Below are 22,780 nucleotides of genomic sequence, written 5' to 3' on the forward strand. Positions count from 1 at the left end.
TCCTTCTCATGGCGAGGTGAGGTGGTTGGTCAGTTAATCCGCTGGAGACATTAACAGTGCTTTGTAATTTCGTCAAAACCGCAAGGCAACACTGCCACCTTTCTGAAGAAGAGAGGATGCAGATTTGTTTTGCAAGAAGATACATTCATTTCAAATGCACGCTTCCTGTATCATATGGGGGGAGAGGGGAGGGTGGGCAGGGGAGGAGCAGGATTGTCTAAATGAATTTGGTGAAGGTACTAGATAGAATTGCAAAGCAGACTTAGCAAACGAATCCTTCCTCCCTAAAGTGCAGACTAGAGGGAATACAATGTTTGCACTGCCCCTCATTCCTATCTTAGTGCACTGGTGGAGTCCTGGTATATCCCAGTTAGATCCTGAAGCTTCTGAGAATTCCAATTGCTGCCTCATTTTTTTAAAAGCTTGGACAGGCTTTTGTGTCACAGGAAGGGTAGCTTCAGGAAACATGATATTAAAGCAGACACAGGCGTGTTTAATCTACCTTTGATAAACAGAGAAGTTGTGGTGTGGAAGAGGACAAAGTAGTTTAATTATCTGAGATGCAAGGGGTTGATAATCTGAAAGACAAAAAAAAAAAAAAAACAAGCAGCATATAAAACTAAGTAAATGGAATATTGAGGATGGTGATCATTCTGTCTATATAATTACTACTGTAGCTGCACCAGCACAGAAGCCTGGCTGGCAGCATGCTAACAGAAGGGCTTGCCTCTTCTAAGAGAACTTGGTTTATTTTGTGGTTAACAATGGATAAGGAAACCTGCTCTCTTTTGATTTCTTTCTCTCTCTCTCTCACTTATTTTTTCATTTTTTTTTTCACGAGCTACTCAAAATGTAAGTTCATAAAACTCTATCTCACTACTAGTGTTTGCTTTGATAGTAGAGCCTAGTGTTACATATTTCATTAAAAATAGTTCAAAAAAATAAATGAAACTAAGTTGGTCTTTGATCATACTCACTGTATTATAGGGCTTGTTTATAAGTGAGCAGACTCTGAAATTGACAAGTAGGACAACAGCATCTAGCCAGCTTTCTGTAAGTTGTATTCAAGTGATCTTGTTATTAACTACAAACTCATGCCACAGGAGTAGTAAACTGTGAAAGTTTACATGTATGAACATGTTTAGTGATATAAACTAATGTTATCTGAGAGGCTTCAGGGTTTCATGGTTGAGCGTATAGGCCTAGAACCAAACTAATTGGGTTTTTAGTGGGCACCTCTACTTGAACCGAAGATAAACGGCATAATTCTCTCTGCCTCAATTTGCCTCATTTGAGTAATGAGAATGATTATAAAGTTGTTGTGAGGAGTAAATGTGATTATACAAGTAGAGCACTAAGGAAAATACCTGGCTTTTAGTAAGACCTCAAAAAATACTGTTTTATTATTATTAGGCTGCTGGATTCTGCATTGGTTACCTCCTCTCTGAGTCTTGGTTCCTTAATCTGTAAATGTCAGGGTTGGATGAGGTGATTTCTCAGACCCTTTTGTAACATTTTATAGTTCTCTGAAGACATGTAAAGACTGAGAAAAAGCAACATTGTGATTGGACTGTGCAGGCAGTTGGGCATAAATGGTAGGCAGTTCACATAAATTCAATAAATAGTGTTACTTTTTAACTACATTTTTACTGTTTGATCTCACCATTGTTTTGTCAATATCTGTAATCAGTATCACTGTCAACAGTTTTCCTCAATGTCATAATCCTTGTGTCCATAAAATACAAGGACTTATATGTATGTGTGTACACACACACACACATACACACACACACATACACACACACCATGCACAAAGATAGAATGGAGAGAGGGCCATTAATTGATTTTGCTTCTAAAGAACTGTTGTGTTTCATTCGTTTATTTCTCTTTTTTTCTCTGTTTTCCATTCTACAGCCCACACAAAGGCAGACCCTGGTACTTGCCATGACCTTGCCTCTATCTCTCACAAATTTAGGGTTGTCAAATTTAGCAAATAAAAATACAGCAGGCCCATTTAAATTTGAATTTCAGATAAATGATATTTTTAGCATGCTGTAGTATCGGGGGCTTACTTATATCTGAAATCCAAATTGAACTAGGCATTCCATATTTTATCTGGTGACCCTACCCATAATCTGAGCAGTCTTTGATCAACGCTCTTTGCTGCCCTATCAAGCTCTCAAGGTTTTTGGTGCCCAAAGACTCCCCAAATTGCAAACTTCACATTTTAGGCGTGAAAGCAGAGACTTAGAATGAGAAGAGGGTGCTGTGAGCATAAACTCTGAGTCCTCTGGGATAGATCTTGCATATGGATTGGGCACTCCTCTCTAGCTTTCTGGGGAAGAGGAGGGTAAGCTGCTGGGGTGGAAGGGCTCCAGGACTTGGGGCTGCAGCTGAAAGAAGCCAAGGAGCAGGCAAAGCAAGCAGTAGAGAAGCAGTAGGTGAACTCAGCTAAGCATTGGAAGGTGTAACACACCAACACCACATTTTTCTACCCCCAGCAATATCCAGGGATGGGGCTTCAGAGTCTGCAATTGCTGTTTGTCTTTCCAGAGAAAGCAAGGGACATCTCAGGACTCCACAGGTCATCTTCTCTGTGTTTTCTCTGTCCTCCATCCTTCAGATCACCTAAAAAGACTACTGATTTCTACTTTAAGCTATATCTTTAACATCTCTGGGACTGAATTTTCTCTCCTATAAATTGAACAGATTGGACTAAGAGGTTGGTCCTAAAAGTTTTTACCATATGATCACTATTGAAGAGATTTCCACCATGATCTGAAGAGAAGCTCAGGCTCTGGCCCTACCTTCACCATTAATTAGTTTGAAACTTAGAACAAATATTTTACCCATGCTCAATCTTCTTTTAAAAATTGCATTGATAGTTTTTGAGTGTGAAGCCCACTGATGCACAAATATCTTAACTAGTTTCCAGTTCCATCTTGCTAACGAAATGATCAGTAGAATATTTTTTGAAGTTTGAGAAAACTTATTCCATCAAAATCTTTCAAGAATTTCTACTAGACATAATCAGAATAGGAGGAACGTAAGGGCGAATTGTCATTGTAGGCTTCTGTACAAACTGTTCATAGCTGAACTTCTTCCTTCTTTTGCTGACAACCACTGATTCTTTTCTCAGCCACGGCATTAGATTCCTGTTGCTGCTGTAGTAAATTACTACTAACTTAGTGGCTTATAAGCACCACAAGTATATTATCTTATAGTTATGGAGATCAGGAGTCTGAAAAGGGTCTCACTACGCTACAGTCAAGGCGATGGCAGGGCTGTACGCCTTTTGGAGACTCTAAGGAGAACGTGTTTTCTGGTTCTCTTTAGATTCTGGAGGCTGTCTCCTCTTCCTTCATCTTCTAAAGAAGAAATATAGCATCTTTAAACCTCTCTTTGACTTCAACTCTTTTGCTTCTGGCATCCACATTTGAGGACCCTTGAGATTCAATTAGGCTCATCCAGGATAATCTGTATGTTTTGAGGTCAGCTGATTAGCAGTCTTAATTCTATCTGCAGCATTAACTAATTCCCCTATGCCAAGTGTTTTAACATGGGCCACTCTAACAAAATACCATAGACTGGGTGACAAAACAATAGAAATTTATTTTCTCACAGTTCTGGAGGCTGGAAGTCCAAGATCAGGGTGCCAACAGAGTCAGGTTCTAGGGAAAGCCCCTTTCCTGGCTTGCAGGTGGCCACCTTCTCTTTGTGTCCCCACACAGCACAGAGAAAGAGACAGAGAGAGGGTAGTCTCTGATATGTCTTCTCATGAGGGTGCTAATCCTATTCTGAGGACCTCACCCTCATGACCTCATCTAACCTAATTATCTCCCAAAGGTCCCATCTCTAATTACCATCACAGTGGGGATTAGGGCTTCAACATACAAGTTTGGGAGAGGACACAGTTCAGTCCACAGGACCATGTAAGGTAACATATTTGTAGGTCCCAGGGATTAAGACACGGGCATCTTTGGAGAGAATGGGGCATGCATTATTCTGCCTATGACAGCAACTTCTGATATGGCATTCCCATCTTTCACACCTCCACAGGGGCTCTGCCCTACAGATTTTGTTCTGCAGAACTTTTCTCATAATGTGGATTATCTAGCCATAATCCCAGTATTTTCTCTAGGGTGATCCACAGAAAACTAATTCTACAGGATATTAACAGTCATTCAGCAGCAAATATATATTTTTTTTTACAGAGGGCAGAATATACTGAAAGATTAAAGTTGGATTTTTAACTGTAGGATTTCTCAGAGATTTTAATATTTCTAATGTAAGTTATTGGTGTCAGGACAAATACCATACCCCAAGAATATCAATCATAGGATTCTAATCCCAGTCTCCAAAGAGCTCACAGGCAACCTGAAAAATGCTGCATGAATGTTATATATTTATGCATTCATTCATTCAACAGCTATTTCTTTCATGTTTCCCTTGTCATGGAAACTGTGCTGAAGCTGGGGATACAATTGGGGAGCAGAAAAGACACACTCCATGCCGTCACATGAAATATTAGAGCTGGCTCTCTAATACCCTTGCATGGTTCCTGCAAACTGTGCCTTCAGAACTCCACATTGAAACACAATTAGCTGAATCTTAAAAGATGAATGTATTTTAAGTCCTAAATGGGAATTAAAAATCTTTTTTAAAAGCCAAGGAACCCTCGGGGTCTGGCTGGGGCCACCTGCTTGAGATCATTGCTCTTGCCTCAGGTGTGACTGTGTTAGATGTACTCCTATACTCAGTGGCCTTCCCTCATTGTCTTAATTATGACGCAGGAGCCCCGACCTCCCCCTTGGACTTTCCCTGCCTTATTTTTATCTATAGCTCTTATCATGAATGGGCATACTAAACATTTAACTTGGTTATTTGTTTGTTATTTGTCGATGAGGATAGGAATTTTTGTATGTTTGTTTGTTTTCACTGCTTTATTTCCCAGCACCTAGAACAGTGATTAGTAGAGAGAAGGCCTATTGAGTATGTTTTGAATTAATATGTTTTATTTTGCACCCAAAGAATATTCAAAAACAATAAAAGTAAACAATATAATGTTTTTATATATTTTAGGCATATGTGTGTATACATTAAAACTAGAACAACAAAAGAAATGAGTGAATATAAATACAAAATTCAGTAGTTACCTCTGGAGTGGGAGGGGCAAGATGAGGGGATAGTGGTCTAGTCCAAGGTAAAAAAGAAGTTATTGGTGGTGTTCGTGGGTTAGGCAGTGGTTATATGCATACTATTCTTAGCCAAATTAATTAAACAATGTTCATTTGTGGACCAATGATGATAGTGTGACAGTGCAACATGGACCAAGAATTATGATTAATCTAATTTTGTGTACCTGAAGTACTTTAAAAAATAAGTTTTTTAAGACCAGAGAGAGTGGCATTTGTCTTTTATCTGCTACAGTATGTGACAGACACAATAAGATTTTATCAAATTGGATTGAACCAAATCGAATGGATTCTCATCTAATAGGATTAAATTGGAGAATAACAGGTGTGCATGGCAGAAGCAGAATTTCTCAACCCCAGGATTAGAATCTTACATACTTCAAGAAAACCAAACCTGAATAGAAGCTGCTGGAGCCTAAAGTGCTCATTCATCTCTTTTATTTCCATCTTTTCAACAAGAACTCATTGGCCATCTAGGAGATGGTGACCAGCTAGCTATCTTGCATCTCTGCCCAGATCAGGAAGGAGAAGCCAGCAGGTGCATTTCACAGGTACCTGCCTCCCCAGCTTCATTCCGGATTTCTCTCCCATAAGCAGACACACTGTGGGACCCCATCATACCCATTCTATGACTCCATGACTTTGGGAAAGTCAATTCAGTTCACGGGGCCTTTCTTTCCATATTGATAAAATGATTCATGCCATTTGTGAGAGAAAGACCCTTGTAGAATTATCGAGGGTTTATTTCATAGAAAGAAGTCCCATACATAAATAAATCTTTTATGAATATTTTTGTTTTGTATATAAAAAAAGAAGTCCCTATTCCTCACGTGGGAAGGGATTACTTAACCTGGTGGGATGTGAATGATGCAAGAGAGAAGCATGTATAGTTAAAAGGCTTTGATGGATATAAATATAATTTTATTTATTTGTTTGTTTGTTTGTTTAACTTTTACATCCGGTCTTTCACCGAGCATAATGTTTTCAAGGTGTCAGCACAGCATTCTTTTCTGTGATTGACACCTGCTCTGCGGATGGACCACACTTCACTTGTTCACAACCCTGGATGGACTCTGGGTTGCTCCCACCTTTGGCACGTGACTGCAGCTGTCATGGCCACGTGTCCCTTTGCACAGAATGGCTTCACCGCCCCCTCGCATGTGAGGAGGCAGAGTGGGGGGTGAGGCTGCTTTGCCCAGTGCTGCTCCTGGACAGGTTCCGGGCAGGGCTGCGGGAACCGCAGCGCGCACCGCAGTTCTCACCACTAACACAGGTCCCAGCCCTAAATAGAATTTTAAAAAACAAAACCATCAGACGAATAATAGTTTTGCAGTCTTACAATTTTAGTACTTCAATTTTCAACTTTATTAAGCAGGTAATGTTTGTCTTTTAAGTCAGTAATTTGCACTAACTTCTATTCTGAGATCATCCAGAATAGCTAGTTAGTCAAGCTTTACTTAACCAGACTTAGATCATTACTCTTAGATAAAATTCAAAGGTTTCCGAATTCTGTTAAAACAAAATATGTTGTTTATTCTCTGAAATTTAGAATAAATAAGGCTGATCCTGACTTTTGTTGTTGTAGTTCATCTCTCATAGTTATCTTTCTTTCTGTCACCGCATATTTGATCCCCTTTACCCCGTCTACTTCCCGGCTCCCCTCTCTCCTCTGCCCCCTGCCCTCTGGTCCGACTTTTATTTTTACAGGGCACAACAAGATGCCCTCTAGGACTATTACTGAAGGAAGAAAATTTTTTTCGTTCCTCCTGTAGAGAGAAGAGAAATTCTCTTCATTTCCCTGCAGACACTTTCAGAGTATCTTTTTATCATTTCAGTCACTGCAGTGGACATTTGCTGTGTTCAGCCACTTGAGATCATTAGAAGAGCAATAGAATTCTAGCAGTAGAAACAGTGACTTAAATAGTGAATTAAGTGTAATATTGTAAAACATATTTTGGGGTTCCCTCATGTATAGGAACTTAGCCATTACTTCATATGTGTGGCGATAATGAGTGAATACACAACCTCTCAAATACTCACTATTTCTTGGCTAGCACCTGTTGTCTGGCACCCCAACTTGATCTATCATGTAAGTTTTTTACCCCTCAATCTTCATCTCTTTCCCCTCAGCCTCTTAAATGGTACAAAGTCATCAGTTTTTTCTCAAAATAAAATCAAGCAGCACCAGGGAATATCCCCATTTCACAGATAAGGTGAAATGACTGAAAAATATCCCATAAACTGTTCTGACTTTCCTAATTCTGGAAACACTCACCCTTCAATAAATCATTCAACTTTGTTCTCCTCATGACTGATTGGGCTGGTTTCTCAGTCTGAAGTAAAGTTCCACATGGAATTTTTTGATACTCAAGCTCCAGATAGGGCAATAAGGCTCCAAAACAGGCAAAATCCAGAAAATGCTATTCAACATTAATTGAACAATAATTTCCTCAATACTTTGTATGTCTTTACTATTTTGTGTTCCTTTCCTGTCCTTGTCCAGATGCATAAGGATTTTTACAAAGTTATATCAAAATGTATACATAAATTTACACTCAGACTTTTATCATTCAGCATAAAATCATAAGTAGTTTTTCAAGCTGCTATATAGCAGTATAATTTTTTTAGACTGTATTCAAGTCCACTAAATGAGTATATAGTAATATACTAAACTTTTCCCACTCAGATCGGCAAATTAAGCCCATTATGATTTTGATATTATAAGTAGCACTAGTATGAAAATCTTTATGCATATAAACTTTCTCATTCTCCAAATTGTTTTTATAGGATACTCAAGTTTAAATGTCCAAGTGTGGGAATAATGGATATTAATCTTACGATCTACTATGGTAACTAGTATTTCTGGAGAACTTACAGTGTACAAAGCCTAACCCAAGTCCTATTTCCATATGGCGATGAACACTTGTCCCTGTAATAGAACTAATTCAGAGTCATCTTGGGTATTTATTTAATGATGACTGATGTTCAATGAGCTTTAGACACCTTTTCAGTCAATTAAAAAAAAAAAAAAGAGCCACAGTTACCTGATAATTTTGAGAACTTCTGTGTGATTTATTATTTGGGGACCACCTCTTACCAAATATGACTGATGACTCCTCAAAGAAGAAGTGACGAGAACTAGGAATTATTGAGAAGCTATTATCTCATTTAATCTTTCCAAAAATGCTATGCTACAGATATGATTATCCCCATTTCATAGATGAAGAAGCTGAGACTCAAAGATGTTAAACAACTTGGTCAGAGTAACATAACCAAAAAATGACAGAGGCCAGATCTGATCCCATTTGTTCACTGTGCCACGATGACCATCTTTATTACAACTTAAAGCTACCTGCTCCCACTCCCCACCCTCACCCATCACATACACACCTGGCTTACTGGATTTAATATACCTCATTCTGGACTACAACTCCAGGCACATACTTAATTGCCATTATTGTCCTTGATTGCCTAAATAGTGACTTATCAAGACACCTGTTTCTAGTACAAATTAAACTATAAATGATACATGTCACCCCACCACCACCAAATCCTAGAACTTTTAATGAAACTTGACTATTTCAATCTTAGTTTATTTGAGAAAAAAATTCAAAAAATTTTGAAAACTAACAACAGTAAGAATAGATTTGCCTCAAGATACAAACATAGCTATATAAAAAACATCTAGTAACAGACTGTGGAGCAGTGGTTGCCAAAGGCTGGAAGGTGGGCGAACTAGGGAGAGGTTGATAAAAGGGTACAAACTGTCTTTCATAAGATGAATAAGGTCTGAAGATCTAATGTATAAAATGGAAACTATAGTTAATAACACTGTATTTTATAATGTAAAGTTGCTAAGAGAGTAGAAGTGTTCTCACCAAAAAAAAAAAAAGGTAAATATGTGAGGTGATGGATATGTTAACTAACTCGATGGAGGAGAATTCTTTGACAATGTATACCTAATCATCATGTTGTACACTTGAAATATGTTACAATTTTACTTGTCAATTAAACCTCAATAAAGTTGAAAAAATAAAAGAAATATTTAGTAGTTAGTATTAGGGGTAAAACAGACAAATATTATCAGTGGATCAGAATTTTGTGTGTATATATACACACAGAGATTTATGTATATATGTGTGAATCTAATCTCTAATTAATTATTAGTTATTAATCTTTAATAATAATGATGGCTGTTCAAATCAGCAATAAAATATGTGATGAAAGTTTGTTGGGAAAATTTACTACCCATTTGGAAATAAATGAATTCAGCTATTTTATAATATGTCTTAAAATAAATTCCATATGGATCAAAGAGCTAAGGAAATCTGTAAAATATTAGAAGAAAACATAGGAGAACAATTTTATAATCTTAGAGTGAGACAAACCCTCCCAAGCATGTCACTAAGATAAGAGTTGAAATAAAAAATGGCATATTTGGACACTTTAAAAAGTTTAAAACGTTGCATGAGAAAAAAAATTACCAAAAAACTTTAAAGTCAAACAGTTTATTTAAAGAAAATATTTGAAATGACTATATCAGACAAAGTTATTAAGAGAGCTTCTATAAACAATAATATTACAAGCATACAACATAAAAGAAAGGTAACTCGGGGAAAAAAGGTAAATAAGCACATGAAATATGCTCAATTCACTAACATTCAAGAAAATGCAAATTAAAAGAGCAGGATATTATTTTTTTTCAAACATAAGATTAGCAAAAATTTTAAATATTGATAACATCAAGTATTGGACAAGTGTGGAGAAATAGGCATGTATATCCTATTGGTAAGCAAATCTGTAAAGTCTTAAAGGACGCAATTTGACAGTCTCTGCTAAATTTTAAAAGAGCCTCACCATCAACCAGAAAATTTCAAAGCATCTAATCTAAAGAAATACTTGCATGTACAAGAATTTTCAATGCATCATAGTTTAAAATGCAAAAAAAAAAAAAGGAAGAAATAGCATACACATCCATCAATAGGGGCATGGTTAATTAAATTATAGTACATTCATTCTATAAAATATAATTCAGAGCAAAAGGGAAATGATAAAATATTATATGAACTGACATAGAAAGAGCTCCAAAACATACAATTAATTTTTTTACAACAGCGATTTACGAAACAGTCAGGCAACATATTCGCATTTGTTTTTAAAAAATTATTTAGATGTAAATACACAGAAAAAAACCTTCAAGAATATAAGTCAAACTGTACAGTGATGCTCAGGTTGGGAGGAGGGCAAGACCTTATCTTTACCATTTGAATCTTTTAAAATAAGAATGTATTAGTGTCTACAGAAAATATGTTTAAACAATAAAGAGAAATTGACAACATAATAGTAGTAGTGGAAAACATCTTTCTGTAAGTCTAATCAAATAGACAAAAATTTAAATGAGGATTTAGAGGCTATGAATAGTTAATTTGATTACATATTTTAAACCACTTCAATAATATAGGATATTGAAAGATAAATTTAAATTTACCACCTTCTCTCAACATGCGCATGTGTGCATGTGTACACACACATAGAGAAATGTCAATAAATTCTAAATATCAGGCTCATATCTTGACCATAAAGGCAGTAAAAAAGAATATATTTTAAAGCTGAAATATTTTAAACTCAACAAGTTAGGGCTCAAAACACCACAAACATACCCAAAGTGTTAAAGTGTAGAAAAAAGCCTGGAAAGACCCATTTGCAAAGTGATTATCTCTGGGTAGTGGAATTATGAGTAATTTAAAATTTTTCTTCTTTCTAATATTCCTATATTCTTTATTTTGATTATATATTCAGTGCCTCTTATTATCTTCTGTAATAGAAAGGAATAACTTTGGTAATAAACCAATTAACAGTGAATGTTGTTTGCTCATTCACTTATTTTTTTAAATAATTTTTTATTTTTTAATTATAGTTGACATTAGTTTCAAGCGTATAACATAGTAATTAGATATTTATAAAACTTACAAAGTGATCACATGATAAATCTAGTATCCATCTGACACCGTACATAGTTATTACAATATTATTGATTGTATTTCCTATGCTGTACTGTAAAGCTCTGTGACTATTTTGTAACTACGAATTTGTACTTCTTAATCCCCTCCTCTTTTTCACCCATCTCCCCAAACCCCCTTCACCTGGCAACTATCAAGATGTTCTCTGCACGTATGAGTTTGTTTCTCTATTGTTTGTTTATTTTGTTTGTTAAATTCCACATATAATTGAAGTGATACGGTATTTGTCTTTCTCTGCTTGACTTATTTCACGTAGCATAATACCCTTTAGGTCCATCCATTTGCTGAAGATGGCAAGATTTCATTCTTTTTTTTATAGCTGAGTAATATTCTATTCTATATTTGTACCACCTCTTCTTTATACATTCAACCACTGATGGACACTTAGGTTGCCTTCATATTTTGGCTATTGAAAATAATGCTGCAATGAACATATGGATGCATATGTCTTTTTTAATTAGTTTTTTTAGGGGGGGTTTTGTGGGTAAATACCCAGAAATAGAATTATTGGATCCTTCTTTGTCTTTTGCTGTAGCCTTTGTTTTCAACTTTATTTTGTGTGGTATGAGTACTGCTATTCTAGTTGTTTTTTTTTATTATTTCCATGTTCACGAAATATTTTTTCCTATCCCTTTACTTTTAGTCTGTTTGTGTCTTTCCATCTGAAGTGAGTCTCGTGTAGGCAGCATATGTAAGGGTCTTGTTTTCTTATTTATTCAGCCATTCTACGTCTTTTGATTGGAGCATTTAATCCATTTACATTAAAAGCAATTGTTTATAGATATGTAGTGATTGCCATTTTATTATTTATCCTTTTTTTTCTTCTTTTTAAAAAAGTTCCTCTAACATTTCTTGTAATATTGGTTTGGTGGTGATGAACTCCTTTGGCTTTTTCTTGTCTGGGATGCTTTTTTATTCTTAAGGCATGGAGTAATGGGGGATGAAAGATACCTTATCTGAGGAACGACTAAATCGAAAATTGGCTGAACACCTAGAGGTTTAAGTTGTTAATAAATTCCCACCAATCCAAGAGCATGCTCACATTCAAACAACAACCGAAAACACTTCAGCTGAGACTGAAAACTCGCAATCCTAATATTACTTTATACTGGAAATTTTAAATGTATATGTTGTAGCATAGGTCCTATAGCCTGGCTGACCTGTGTCCAAATCCTGGCACTACCCTTCCTGATTGTGTGAACTTGAGCATATCCTTCAAGCTCTAGAACCACCACTTCTTCATTTGTAAATGTAGAAACAAAAAAGCCTCCCCATGGAAAGTTTGTGAAGTTTTAGTGAAAAAGCATATTAAGAGTGTTTAACAAAGTGCAGGAATATGCTTATACACTTCACAAATGGTAGCAATTTTATTCACAGATTAACATATATTAATTATTATATCATATTTATATCACTATGCTATATAGTATGTTAATTTATAATATTTTAAAACAATTTATATGTTATTGTAAAAATCATATTGTTTCTAAATTAACAGCAACCTGCCTGTCATAATTCTCTCTTAAGATTTGCTGCTATTTTCATTTCTTTTTTACCCCAGGTTGTGTTTAAAAGTGGTGAATATAATCATTATCATTATAGAATTTACACTGTATTCAATAAAGTGATTATATACATATTAACACTTATTCTCTCCCTTTTGAAAAAAATTTAGGAAGGAATTTTTAGTATTTTTATTCTCCAGAAACTGGAGTTGTTTTCCAGTTCAGGTCTTTATATGTTTCTGAAAAGAGCCCCAGGCCTTGTCTGGGATCCTTGCAAGGTTACCAGTGGTTATAAGGATCAGCAAAGGCTCATGACTGATTTTCAGGTTCTACTGAGAGTACAAGTCCTATACCCTTATAATTGAAAATTCTGTTCTATTTAAAACTAAAATCAAGGGGAAAAGCTTTCTCCAAAGAGAACAAAGTTTGGGAATCAGACAGCTGGGAAAGAGACTGCTAAATTGTAACACTTTTTTTTTTTTTGCTGCATTAAACTTCCCTGCCCCCCACACAAATTTACATCAGTTAATATGCTTTTATTTTCACACCAACTCTGTGAGATTGCAAAGCTGACCCTACAGATAAGAGGACTGAAGTTCAAGGATATTAAGAAATTTGTCCAAGGTCACTCAGATTTAGGACCAGAATTCCGGTCTCTGGGCTCTCAGAACCAAGTTTACCACATGATCCCTCTGAGGAATTTGTATCCAGGGGAAACACAACTGGTGCAAAAATAGGCAGATGTCTGGCTTTGAAACAAGTGGCTCTCTCAACAAAACGGTCTCTCTGCTTAAAGCTTTCTTTGCACATAGTAGCCATCTGCACTGGCTTCAAGGCAGAAAGAGCTAGATTAGAAAGAGGTGAAAATTCAGTCAGTTCAACACAGTATTGGCTGGGAGAGGAAAACAGAGTAAGGCCTAGACATTGCACAGGAAACTTTAACTTAGTGGAATGCCCGCCTCTGCAGAGGGTTCTAGTCTTAACACATTGATTAGAACCTGACACCATGGAATGTCCCAGAGACAGGAAATGTTCTTAAATGTTTTGTTTGGTTGTTTCAACACCTTGTAAAAACAGTAGAGCCAAGATTATTTTCTAACATTTCAAAAAATTTTAATGTCTGTATTTACTATTTTCTAAAATATAAAGGTACAGTAAAGTATATTAATGAAAGATATATATATTCACATATATACTCACACTATTATATATATTATATAGCAATATATTTGCATATGTATCAATCACAATTATATATACAATAGTAGTATATATTAATAGTAAAACAATACTAGTATATAAAATAATTTGAGTGTATAATGTATAATACATACACATATATACGTTTATTGTATACTGTGTATATTTTATGTATATTGTATGAAGGGTCAAAGATTTATGTCGTTTGAAGGAAAAATTTAAAATGTTCTACAAAATGAAAATGAATACATTGAAAATAAAACATAACCTGCACATTAAATGTGGTGCTTTCAAAGAATATTTAACGAGATGGAAATATGTTTATAATGTAAGTAGTGTTCAAAACTACTTTGGACTGCATATATAATACAATCCAAATTTTTGAGAAATTGTAGAGTACGTATTTTTCTATACATATACATGTTTGAGTTATAAGAAAGAAGGCAAAGTATTAGCAAGTGTGGGTTATCCCTACAGACTTGAATTACCATTCATTTCTCTTTTCATCCTGAAACTTTTGTCCATTTTCCAAATTTTGTATAAGGAACATACATTTATTTTATAATCAGAAAAGGCAATGTATGTTCTAAATGTTAGCATAGTACACCACAGGCTTAACTTAGGATCTGAAAAGAACTTAAATCTATATTCAGGGACTACGGCAACGTGAAAAGAAAAATTTCATCTTAATTTGAGGATAATTCCTTTCCCTTGCCTTCATAAAAATGCACCCTTTGTTCCAACTTCTAATTCTCTTTTGTGTTCAGTTCTCATGCAGTTATTCACTCGATGCCTACATTAACCTCATTAATATTTGTGTAGCAATTTATCACTGTTAAAGGAGTCTTAGTTTGATCACTGCAATTACCCACTTGGGTATAATGGTACCTTAAAAAGATACCTTCTTATAGGGATGAGTAACCAAGGTTGAAAGGGTTAATGACCTGCCAAAATTCACAGGCACAAAAAAATGACAAAGCAGGATTCAAACCTGGATCTTCTAGCCCCAGATCTCTTGACCTCTTTTGATGAACAGGTGGACATAAGGAGGCATAACTCAGAGTCCCTTTTCTCAAGGACCTCCCCCAGCAATAGCTTTCAAGGAAAGCAGGTCAAATGGCAGGTTCTTCTCCCCGCAGGCCCCTCCTGCCTTCCCCAGCGCGCGCACGCTGTCGGCTTAATTCACTCATGGCTCTTCGCCATAGAATACATAAACAAGCGGGGAAAGCCTCTGAGAGGAATCTTGATGCCCAAATGGAGCAATTTGTCTTCTGAGATTATTGTTTGAAATTGTTTATGTCAGTTGCCGAGTTTCTGTTCTGTACTTCAGGGACCTGTTTGTGATGGAAGAACAAATTCCCTGCAGCTGAACAGCTATCCTCTTGGGGCAGTTCTAGTGACAGTGTGGCCTGTTGCTTGCCTGTCCTCTGGACACAGGCAGAGATTTAGGGAGGTTCACTACAGCCCCAGTAGAGCACCCCAAGAATTATCTGTGGCTCGCTATTTGCTGGGCACACTCTAAGCATGTAACATGTGCTAATTCAATCCTCACAACCATTCTCTAGGAGGTACTATTGTTCCCTCCATTCCACCCCTATTCCTAGAGGAAGAGACTGAATCACCAGCCATTAAGGAAATTTCACAAGATTCCACACCAGTTAATAGAAAAGCTGAGACTTTAACTCATGCACTCCTGGCTCCAGAGCTCATGTTTTCAACTACTACCTTGTGCTTCTTTTCACAGGCACCTAAACTGGCCACAGCTTGCTTAAGCCATATGACTTTCTTTCTCATCCTGTCCTTGCAGAGAACATGCAAATTGTGAATTCTTTCCCTTTAGTGACATCGTAAGCCTCAAGGCATTTCCACTTGAGGTCCATGTTCCTTATCCCTCTAGTGTCTCAAGATATTACAATATAAAAGCCTTAAGCTCACAAACCTGGCAGCTTTGTGAGTGAGAGAGAATTCCTTTTGAGGCATGAATTAGTCTTCTTCAAATGTTTTGACAAACTGAGAGTGTGATGCTTAGGAAAAAAAAGGGAAAGAATCTTCGCAGTGTTTGTGTGAACAGACATCTTTCTAAAATAACTTTGGACTGTGCATAAGGCTTGATCATTGAAGGAACTGCATAGCAATTCTGAGTTAGAACTCTTTAGATTTGAATATTCTCCTGGTTTTTACCTTTCAGATGTCCAATACTAGAAGCTGGCCTGAATTAATGTTTCTCAGTCTTCTTAAAGGACACAGAGTTAGCACATATCTTAGGATTAAGAAAGGATAGTGTGTGCTTGGTCTCAGCTTCTTCTGTGCATGCCTGCTCATCTGTGAGGGCCACTAAGGCCAGTCCAGCTCCCCTCAGGCTCACTTTCTCACTCAAGACCAGAAAGGGCTACGTCGATGAACTGATCATCATTTTTGCTTCCTCCTCTCTGAATGCTCCCAGCAATAGATGGGTAGATTGTTGGGCCTATGTCATTCTTGGTCACTGCAACCATTTGGCTATGCATCAGCACACAGGGCAATGTTTGACCAGGGAACAGTTATTATTGGTACCTGGACTCAGAAGGCAAGGAGCAGAGTGTTCTCAGGCATCAATACTACACACAAAAATAATTCCTGGTTCTTAGCCTTGTTTGGGAAATGTGGCCAAGATTGAGGCAGGAACAGCATAGAGAGCCTGGCCTATCAGGCCACGTTCTCCCATTTCTACATCAACAGTGGCCTTACATCTTCTTTACCAGATGGTTCAACACCTGTGTATCCCAGAGAAGAACATGTCAGCCTGTGAGTGACTCAGGCTGTTCATATGAAGGATGGCTTTGTCCCAGAGTCAGATAATGTCAGGTATAGGAAATAATTATGTGGGCGGGATACTTTTTGGTCAAGAAGAGGAGAGTTATATCTATAAATATGTTGCATAACATCAGCTTTCAGATCTGGAAGGGACCTGAAAATTCCAATGATTGTCCTGGTTGTTACTTCCCAGGAAATTATCCTTTGGCCAACAGTTTCCTAATGGCCTGTGTCTAACAGTGTCTTTGAATGCAATAATGTCAACATCAGAGATGGTATATAAAGGTCGATCCAGCTAAACCGGGGTAGGATTCAACAAAGAAGTTCAAGGACTAAACTATGGATAGGTACTACTGCTCTTTCTGAGGAGAGAGAAACTTCAGCTGGCTGATATTGTGTTGTATCCGTAACAAGAGGTGTTTATCTGGCACTAGATAGAGAGGACACCACAAAAACAGCCATCCAAGATGCTTTCTGTGACATGGCTGACTCAGCTTCCTGGGTTTGCCAATGTCTTGCTCTGGTTATATGTTTTGGCCACCTTTACAAACTCTAGGTCCACACATATAGAAGTGTTTAACTGTTACAATTGATCTCAAAGTTTTGCTTAGTTGTACTGACAGCTTTCCACCACCACCGGATGCACCTCCTCAACACTAATCAGTAGGGAGCCTCTTTGTTTGCAAACAGTAGAAAATCAAATAATAGAAATTTTGAACAAGCTTAAGCAAAAAAGAGCACTTACTATAAAGATACCATGGTGTCTCATGCAACTCAGTGGCAGGAATATGATTGAGACTTGGAGGAAAATTACCTGGAGTTGGGGCTTTGAACACCCTCAGACAATTCTCCCTGGCCCTCACCCATACGCCATTCTTCTTTCTTTCTATCAATCAGCTTTATCGTTTTCCCAGTTCACGTGGTTAAAAATGGCCACCCCAGCATTATTGAGTTTGCTCTCTCCCAGTCCCATTTCTAAAATTCCTGGGTAAAGACCCAGTCTGGCTGTGTGGGTGCCCATCTTTGAAACAAAAACTGTGATTAGGGAGAGAGGCAATTCAGTGAGAACATCTTAGCTGCATGAAAACCACATCCATAGAAGATTTTTTAAAAACAGGCATTTCCTCACAAACCCAGCAGAAAACCATTCAGAATAGAATAAAAGGCAGTTATCAACAGCTTCTCATTTTTTCTTTTATTTCTCCCACTGCCAGTAACTTTGCTGTCATGTCAGTATCTCCCTCTTTCATGAGACACACCAAGTCTTTAGGAAACAAAAATTACTCCTACAAATGTACACACGAACAAACAAGCTGTTGTTGAATGGAACTAGAGGGAAATAAATTAAGTGTTATGGGCTTAACAACATCATTTATTTATTTGTTTAAGTTTTCTGGGAGAAAAGACCAGAAAAGCCTTTCTAATTCCCAAACCACACGCAACTCCCCATTCATGACATTCCACAATTGTAATTATTTGTTTAACATCTTTTTCCTTGCCTAGACTGCGAAATTTATGTAGGCAGAACCCATGACAGCTTTAGTCACAGCTGGATCTTTCACGTCTAAAACAGTGCTTGGAGATATAGTAGGTGATCAAACATCAAATGAATGAAATGAATGAATGAATGAATGATGCTAGCTAGCATCTACCTTACTGTCAGATTCCTGCATAAAAGTATTACCTTAAAGGCTCTTGGTAGTTTGAGCAATTCTGCTACCAATAATTATTGTAACAATGCTTTAGTTTGTCCTTTTATTGTTTCACAAAAGTTTGATTAAAGAAATTTTCATGTGAATTTTATTCAGTTGCCCTTGACTCTATCTCCCTTTGTCTCTCTCCCTCCCTGCCTCCACGTATGCCTTCCCTCTCTTTCTATCTTTAATTCGTTATCAAGACATAGTAATTTTTCTTTTCTACTTGTTTCTCAAATCTTTCCTCTCTTCTCCATTCCCACTGTATACGAGTGGACTTTCTTGTCTTACGCATGGATCATAAGAGTCTCCAAGTCAGCTGTGTCTCCCTATCCATGTTAGCATGATATTACTTACTCTAAAATCTCAATGTTAGCATATTACTCTGCTACTCAAAAAGTGCCAGCATTCCCTCTTTCTGCAAGATAAAGTCCAAACACTTCAGCATAGCATTCAAGGCCCTCTGTTCCCGAATCCCCAACTCTTTTCCAGTATTATCTCTTCCCACTCCACAATAGGATACCTTTCCTTGAACAAGGCAATATTCTGGATGACAGTACATATTTTTCTGGTCCTAGTGAAAAATGACAATACAGGCCCCTTGTACAAAAACAATTAAACTTCAGTCTACGGCCATGCTACCCTGAACACGCCTGATATTATCTGATCTCAGAAGCTAAGCAAAGTCAGGCCTGGTTAGTACTTGGATGGGAGACCACTTAGGAAGACCAGGTGCTGTAGGCATAAAAACAAACAAACAAGCAAACAAAAAACAATTAAACTTCAGATGGTGAAAATACAACATTAAAAAAAGCATGGAGCCTTTCTGAGTAAGGTACAGATCACATTTATTCCATTTTCAAGTTTTTCACTTAGTTAAGAATTCCCATTGCCAACCATCTTATCCATATGATTCTCAATAGAGCATTTAAAAGTCCAGTTCTCCTACTTAATTAAAGGTCTAGTTCTTACTTTAATTAAAATTAAAGGTCCAGTTTTCCTTCTATGTATATGCATTCTTTAATTATATGTTATCTAACACTTTATTTATCTAACTCAAGTGTGTATGTCTTCTCTTCCTGCACTAGATTATTCATGCCTTAAATTACTTTGTATTTTCCTCAGTATTCAGAGATGCCTCAGAAAATAGCAAGGAACTGCTAAATGCTTTTTGAGAGGCTGCATTGGTAGGTAAATGCATGAATGCATGATCACCAGACTGGCCTGGTGAACAGAAAGGTACTAAAGATTTCTGTAGCATTCATAAAAGTGGTGGCTATTCTAGTTCACATTTCCCTCTAGAAGGTCATTTTAGGGCCCTGCATTTCACATCTGACTTCTTAGAACCCTTGGCAGGCTACCGTTTTTGCAATCTTGTAGTTCATTCCTGCACTTTGAACATAATACTAAGAACTATTACAAGAAATATTGTAATCTTATGGAGAAAACTCTAGAGATTAAGAAAAATATCAGAGGCTTGAATTGGGAGATGTACAAAGACAGACCCTGGTTGAAAATGAAGCCAAGTGTCATGAAATGTTAGCACTCCAAGGAGCCTTCAAGATCACCAGCTCATCTTTCTTGTTTTATGAAGGAGGAAACTGAAGCCTGAGAAATGTAGTGCCTTGACCAAGATCACATAGCTATTTAGTGAGAGGAACAAGGCCTGGTCTCCTGAACACTCATGTGACTTGCAAAGACATCCCATTGATAGATTTCAGCAGACAGAACTTTGCGAGACCTTGTACTAACTACTCGTAGGTATTTGCCTGTGTGCAAATCAGAAATTGAATACAGATGCAATTGTATAAAAAATATAGTGTACTATTTTTTAATACAACTCACTTTGGTTTTCTATGAAATTTTGGACTTTAGCATTTAATCATCCAACATTCAAATTATTGAAAAAATATTTACATAGGGCATATCGTACATGCAGAACAGGGAAAAAGTATAGAGTAATGAGGATACAAGCAGCATTATGGGTTTGATATAATGCCTGCTCTTGTAGTTACCAAGGGGAGCTGATTGCTAGGCAGAGTATAGAAGATTCTAATAGTAGCCAGGAGTCCATTGTAAGAAGGCGCTGCAGAAGTAGTGAAAGCCCACTACTATCTGCTGATGTTAAAGGAGGCTTCTTTCTACTGCTGTTGCTGAGGGACCTGGACTTGGTCCTCTGCTGGAACTGGGAATTTTCCTGCGCTCTTGAGACTTCACTTTTCCACAAAGAATTTTCAAAAGACCAAGATGAGTTGAAATAATGGAGTCAGATTAGTACAATGGCACCATAATCCACTTCCACCCTTGCTCCTGAATAAAATTACTCCATCTGTTTCTAAGCAATACCTCTAAGGAGGTTTGAGATTTTTTAGATCTAAATCATAAAAATGTCTTTAAATTGGAAAAGATTTAAGAATCATCCGATCTAATGATTTTCAAATCCATGGAGCTTTTGCATTTCACGAGAGCCTCTGCTTTCATCACTTAACCCTTTGCTATTGCTTTTTCCTTCCATGTAATATTTCAGTTAAAAAAATGTTTCCAGTGCTTTTTAAAGAGTTTGCATCTAATTCTAATTTAGTTCTTCCCTTCACAGGTAAGGGGTCTGGAGCCCAGAGAGATGAATTCCTTGTATTGTTGTATTGAAGTGTTAGAAGAAGACATTTAGGTTCCCTCAGTAGAATTTGGGGAGTTATTTGTAATTCCTCACGTAGTCAAAGCAGAGCAATTCTTAGAGAGACTAGAATTTGTGGAACATTAGAAGAAAGAGAGGAAGACGACTCTGTGGATGATGAATATATGGGTAGGACAGCGAGGACACATGTTTTATTTTCTTTAGTAGTCGCCATTCTTTTGTAATTTTACATTTATCTCTTCCCCCAAATAGACTTACTAAATATGTAATAGACATAAATTATGTTATGACTTTAGTAAAGTTTACACATTAATTTATAATTCAGAAAAAAATATCCTTTTAGACCACATATCCTGTTCTTTCTTCAGAAAACATAACCATTCTTAGAGGTTGTAAAGGTTGTGGCAAGTAGGCTGCACAGAGACTACAGGCCACGTGAGGCTAAGGGGAATTTGCTTAAGAAAAATGGAGAATTTAGCAGAAAAAAAAATATTTGAGTGGAGGGAGGATAGAACATAAAATCAATCAAATATGAATAATATGATGGCCTTAAGAAGGCAGTATATCCATGGCAACATGGGAGAAGTAATGGATAAGGATGATTGATGCCTTTAGCAATGATGATTTATCAGAATGGACCAAATAGAAGCTTAACTCACAGACCCCAGTAACTTCTTTGATATCCTTTGGATGAAAATACTTCATTGGCACATGCGGTATTCTCGATGGAAAACAACAAACAAGAACAAACAATTGCCAAAGAGTTGAGAATCACTAAGATATTTACTATTATTGTTTAGGGACAATATTACTAGAGCATTGGAAAGTCTTCTACACCTAATAGAGGAAAAGGCAACTGTTCTTCACAATGAGTGATGGTAAGGGAAATTTCTGGGTTTCAGTTGGACCTGCCAGCTTTGTCAAACTGCCAGCTTTGTCATCCCCACAAACCGAGAGGTGAATGGGTAATAACCCAGCTTATTACAGCAAATTGATAGCTCATGTGAATAACCTTGCTACCTAGTTTACTGCTTCCAAATTATCTAAACAGTTAAACAAATAGCCAAATTCATTCTGAAATTCTTACAGCAATTTTTTTTTGTGTATAAGTAGGTTTGTTTTCTTTGCCTTTTCTTCTTTACTTTCTTTCCTTCCTTCCTTTCTCCCTTTCTGTATCCCTCCCTCCCTCTTTCTCCCTCTCTGTCCTTTCTTCCTTTCTCCTTCTTTTTTCTTTTCTTCCTCCCTCCCTCCATCCTTCCCTCCTTCCCTCCCTCTTTTTCCTTCCTTCCTTCCTTCCTTCCTTCCTTCCTTCCTTCCTTCCTTTCTTCCTTTCTTTCTCTTTTTTAGAATTAGAATCACGTCTACATTGGACCCAGAGAGACAGCTCATAATGTGGGCAAAAGCGTAGCCTTATCAATTCAGTTTTGCCTGGACATTTGGCCTATCTCTTGTTTCCTAGGGCAGGACCCAGTGTGCCCCCGGCTTAACACATCTTTTTTATCCTGTTACATACACATGAATTAATAGCCATCTCAGGAATAGATATTCATACACACATACATACACAAATATTCTTTTCACAATAAAATAATTAATTTTTCCCATTCTAATTCTCTCTTTTACTTCTTTCTACCTTTCCCCCATCCCTGCTTTCTCGTTTGTCTGCTTTCTTTGTTCCTAAAATCCTTAGTACATTCAGAACTGATTCATACTCAGATTTCTTTAGATTAAACTTTCC

General features: G+C 36.9%; 1 protein-coding gene and 1 pseudogene across 2 annotated transcripts in view; both read left to right on the top strand.

The window, feature by feature from the left end:
- The window catches only part of MYOCD (myocardin), an 83,242-nt gene that overhangs the window by 1,531 nt on the left and 58,931 nt on the right, over positions 1–22,780 (top strand). The window lies entirely within an intron of this gene.
- LOC112477066 lies at positions 19,033–19,151 on the top strand (annotated as a pseudogene).

Source organism: Pteropus alecto, unplaced genomic scaffold (genome assembly GCF_000325575.1).
Source record: "Pteropus alecto unplaced genomic scaffold, ASM32557v1 scaffold52, whole genome shotgun sequence".
NCBI lineage: Eukaryota > Metazoa > Chordata > Mammalia > Chiroptera > Pteropodidae > Pteropus > Pteropus alecto.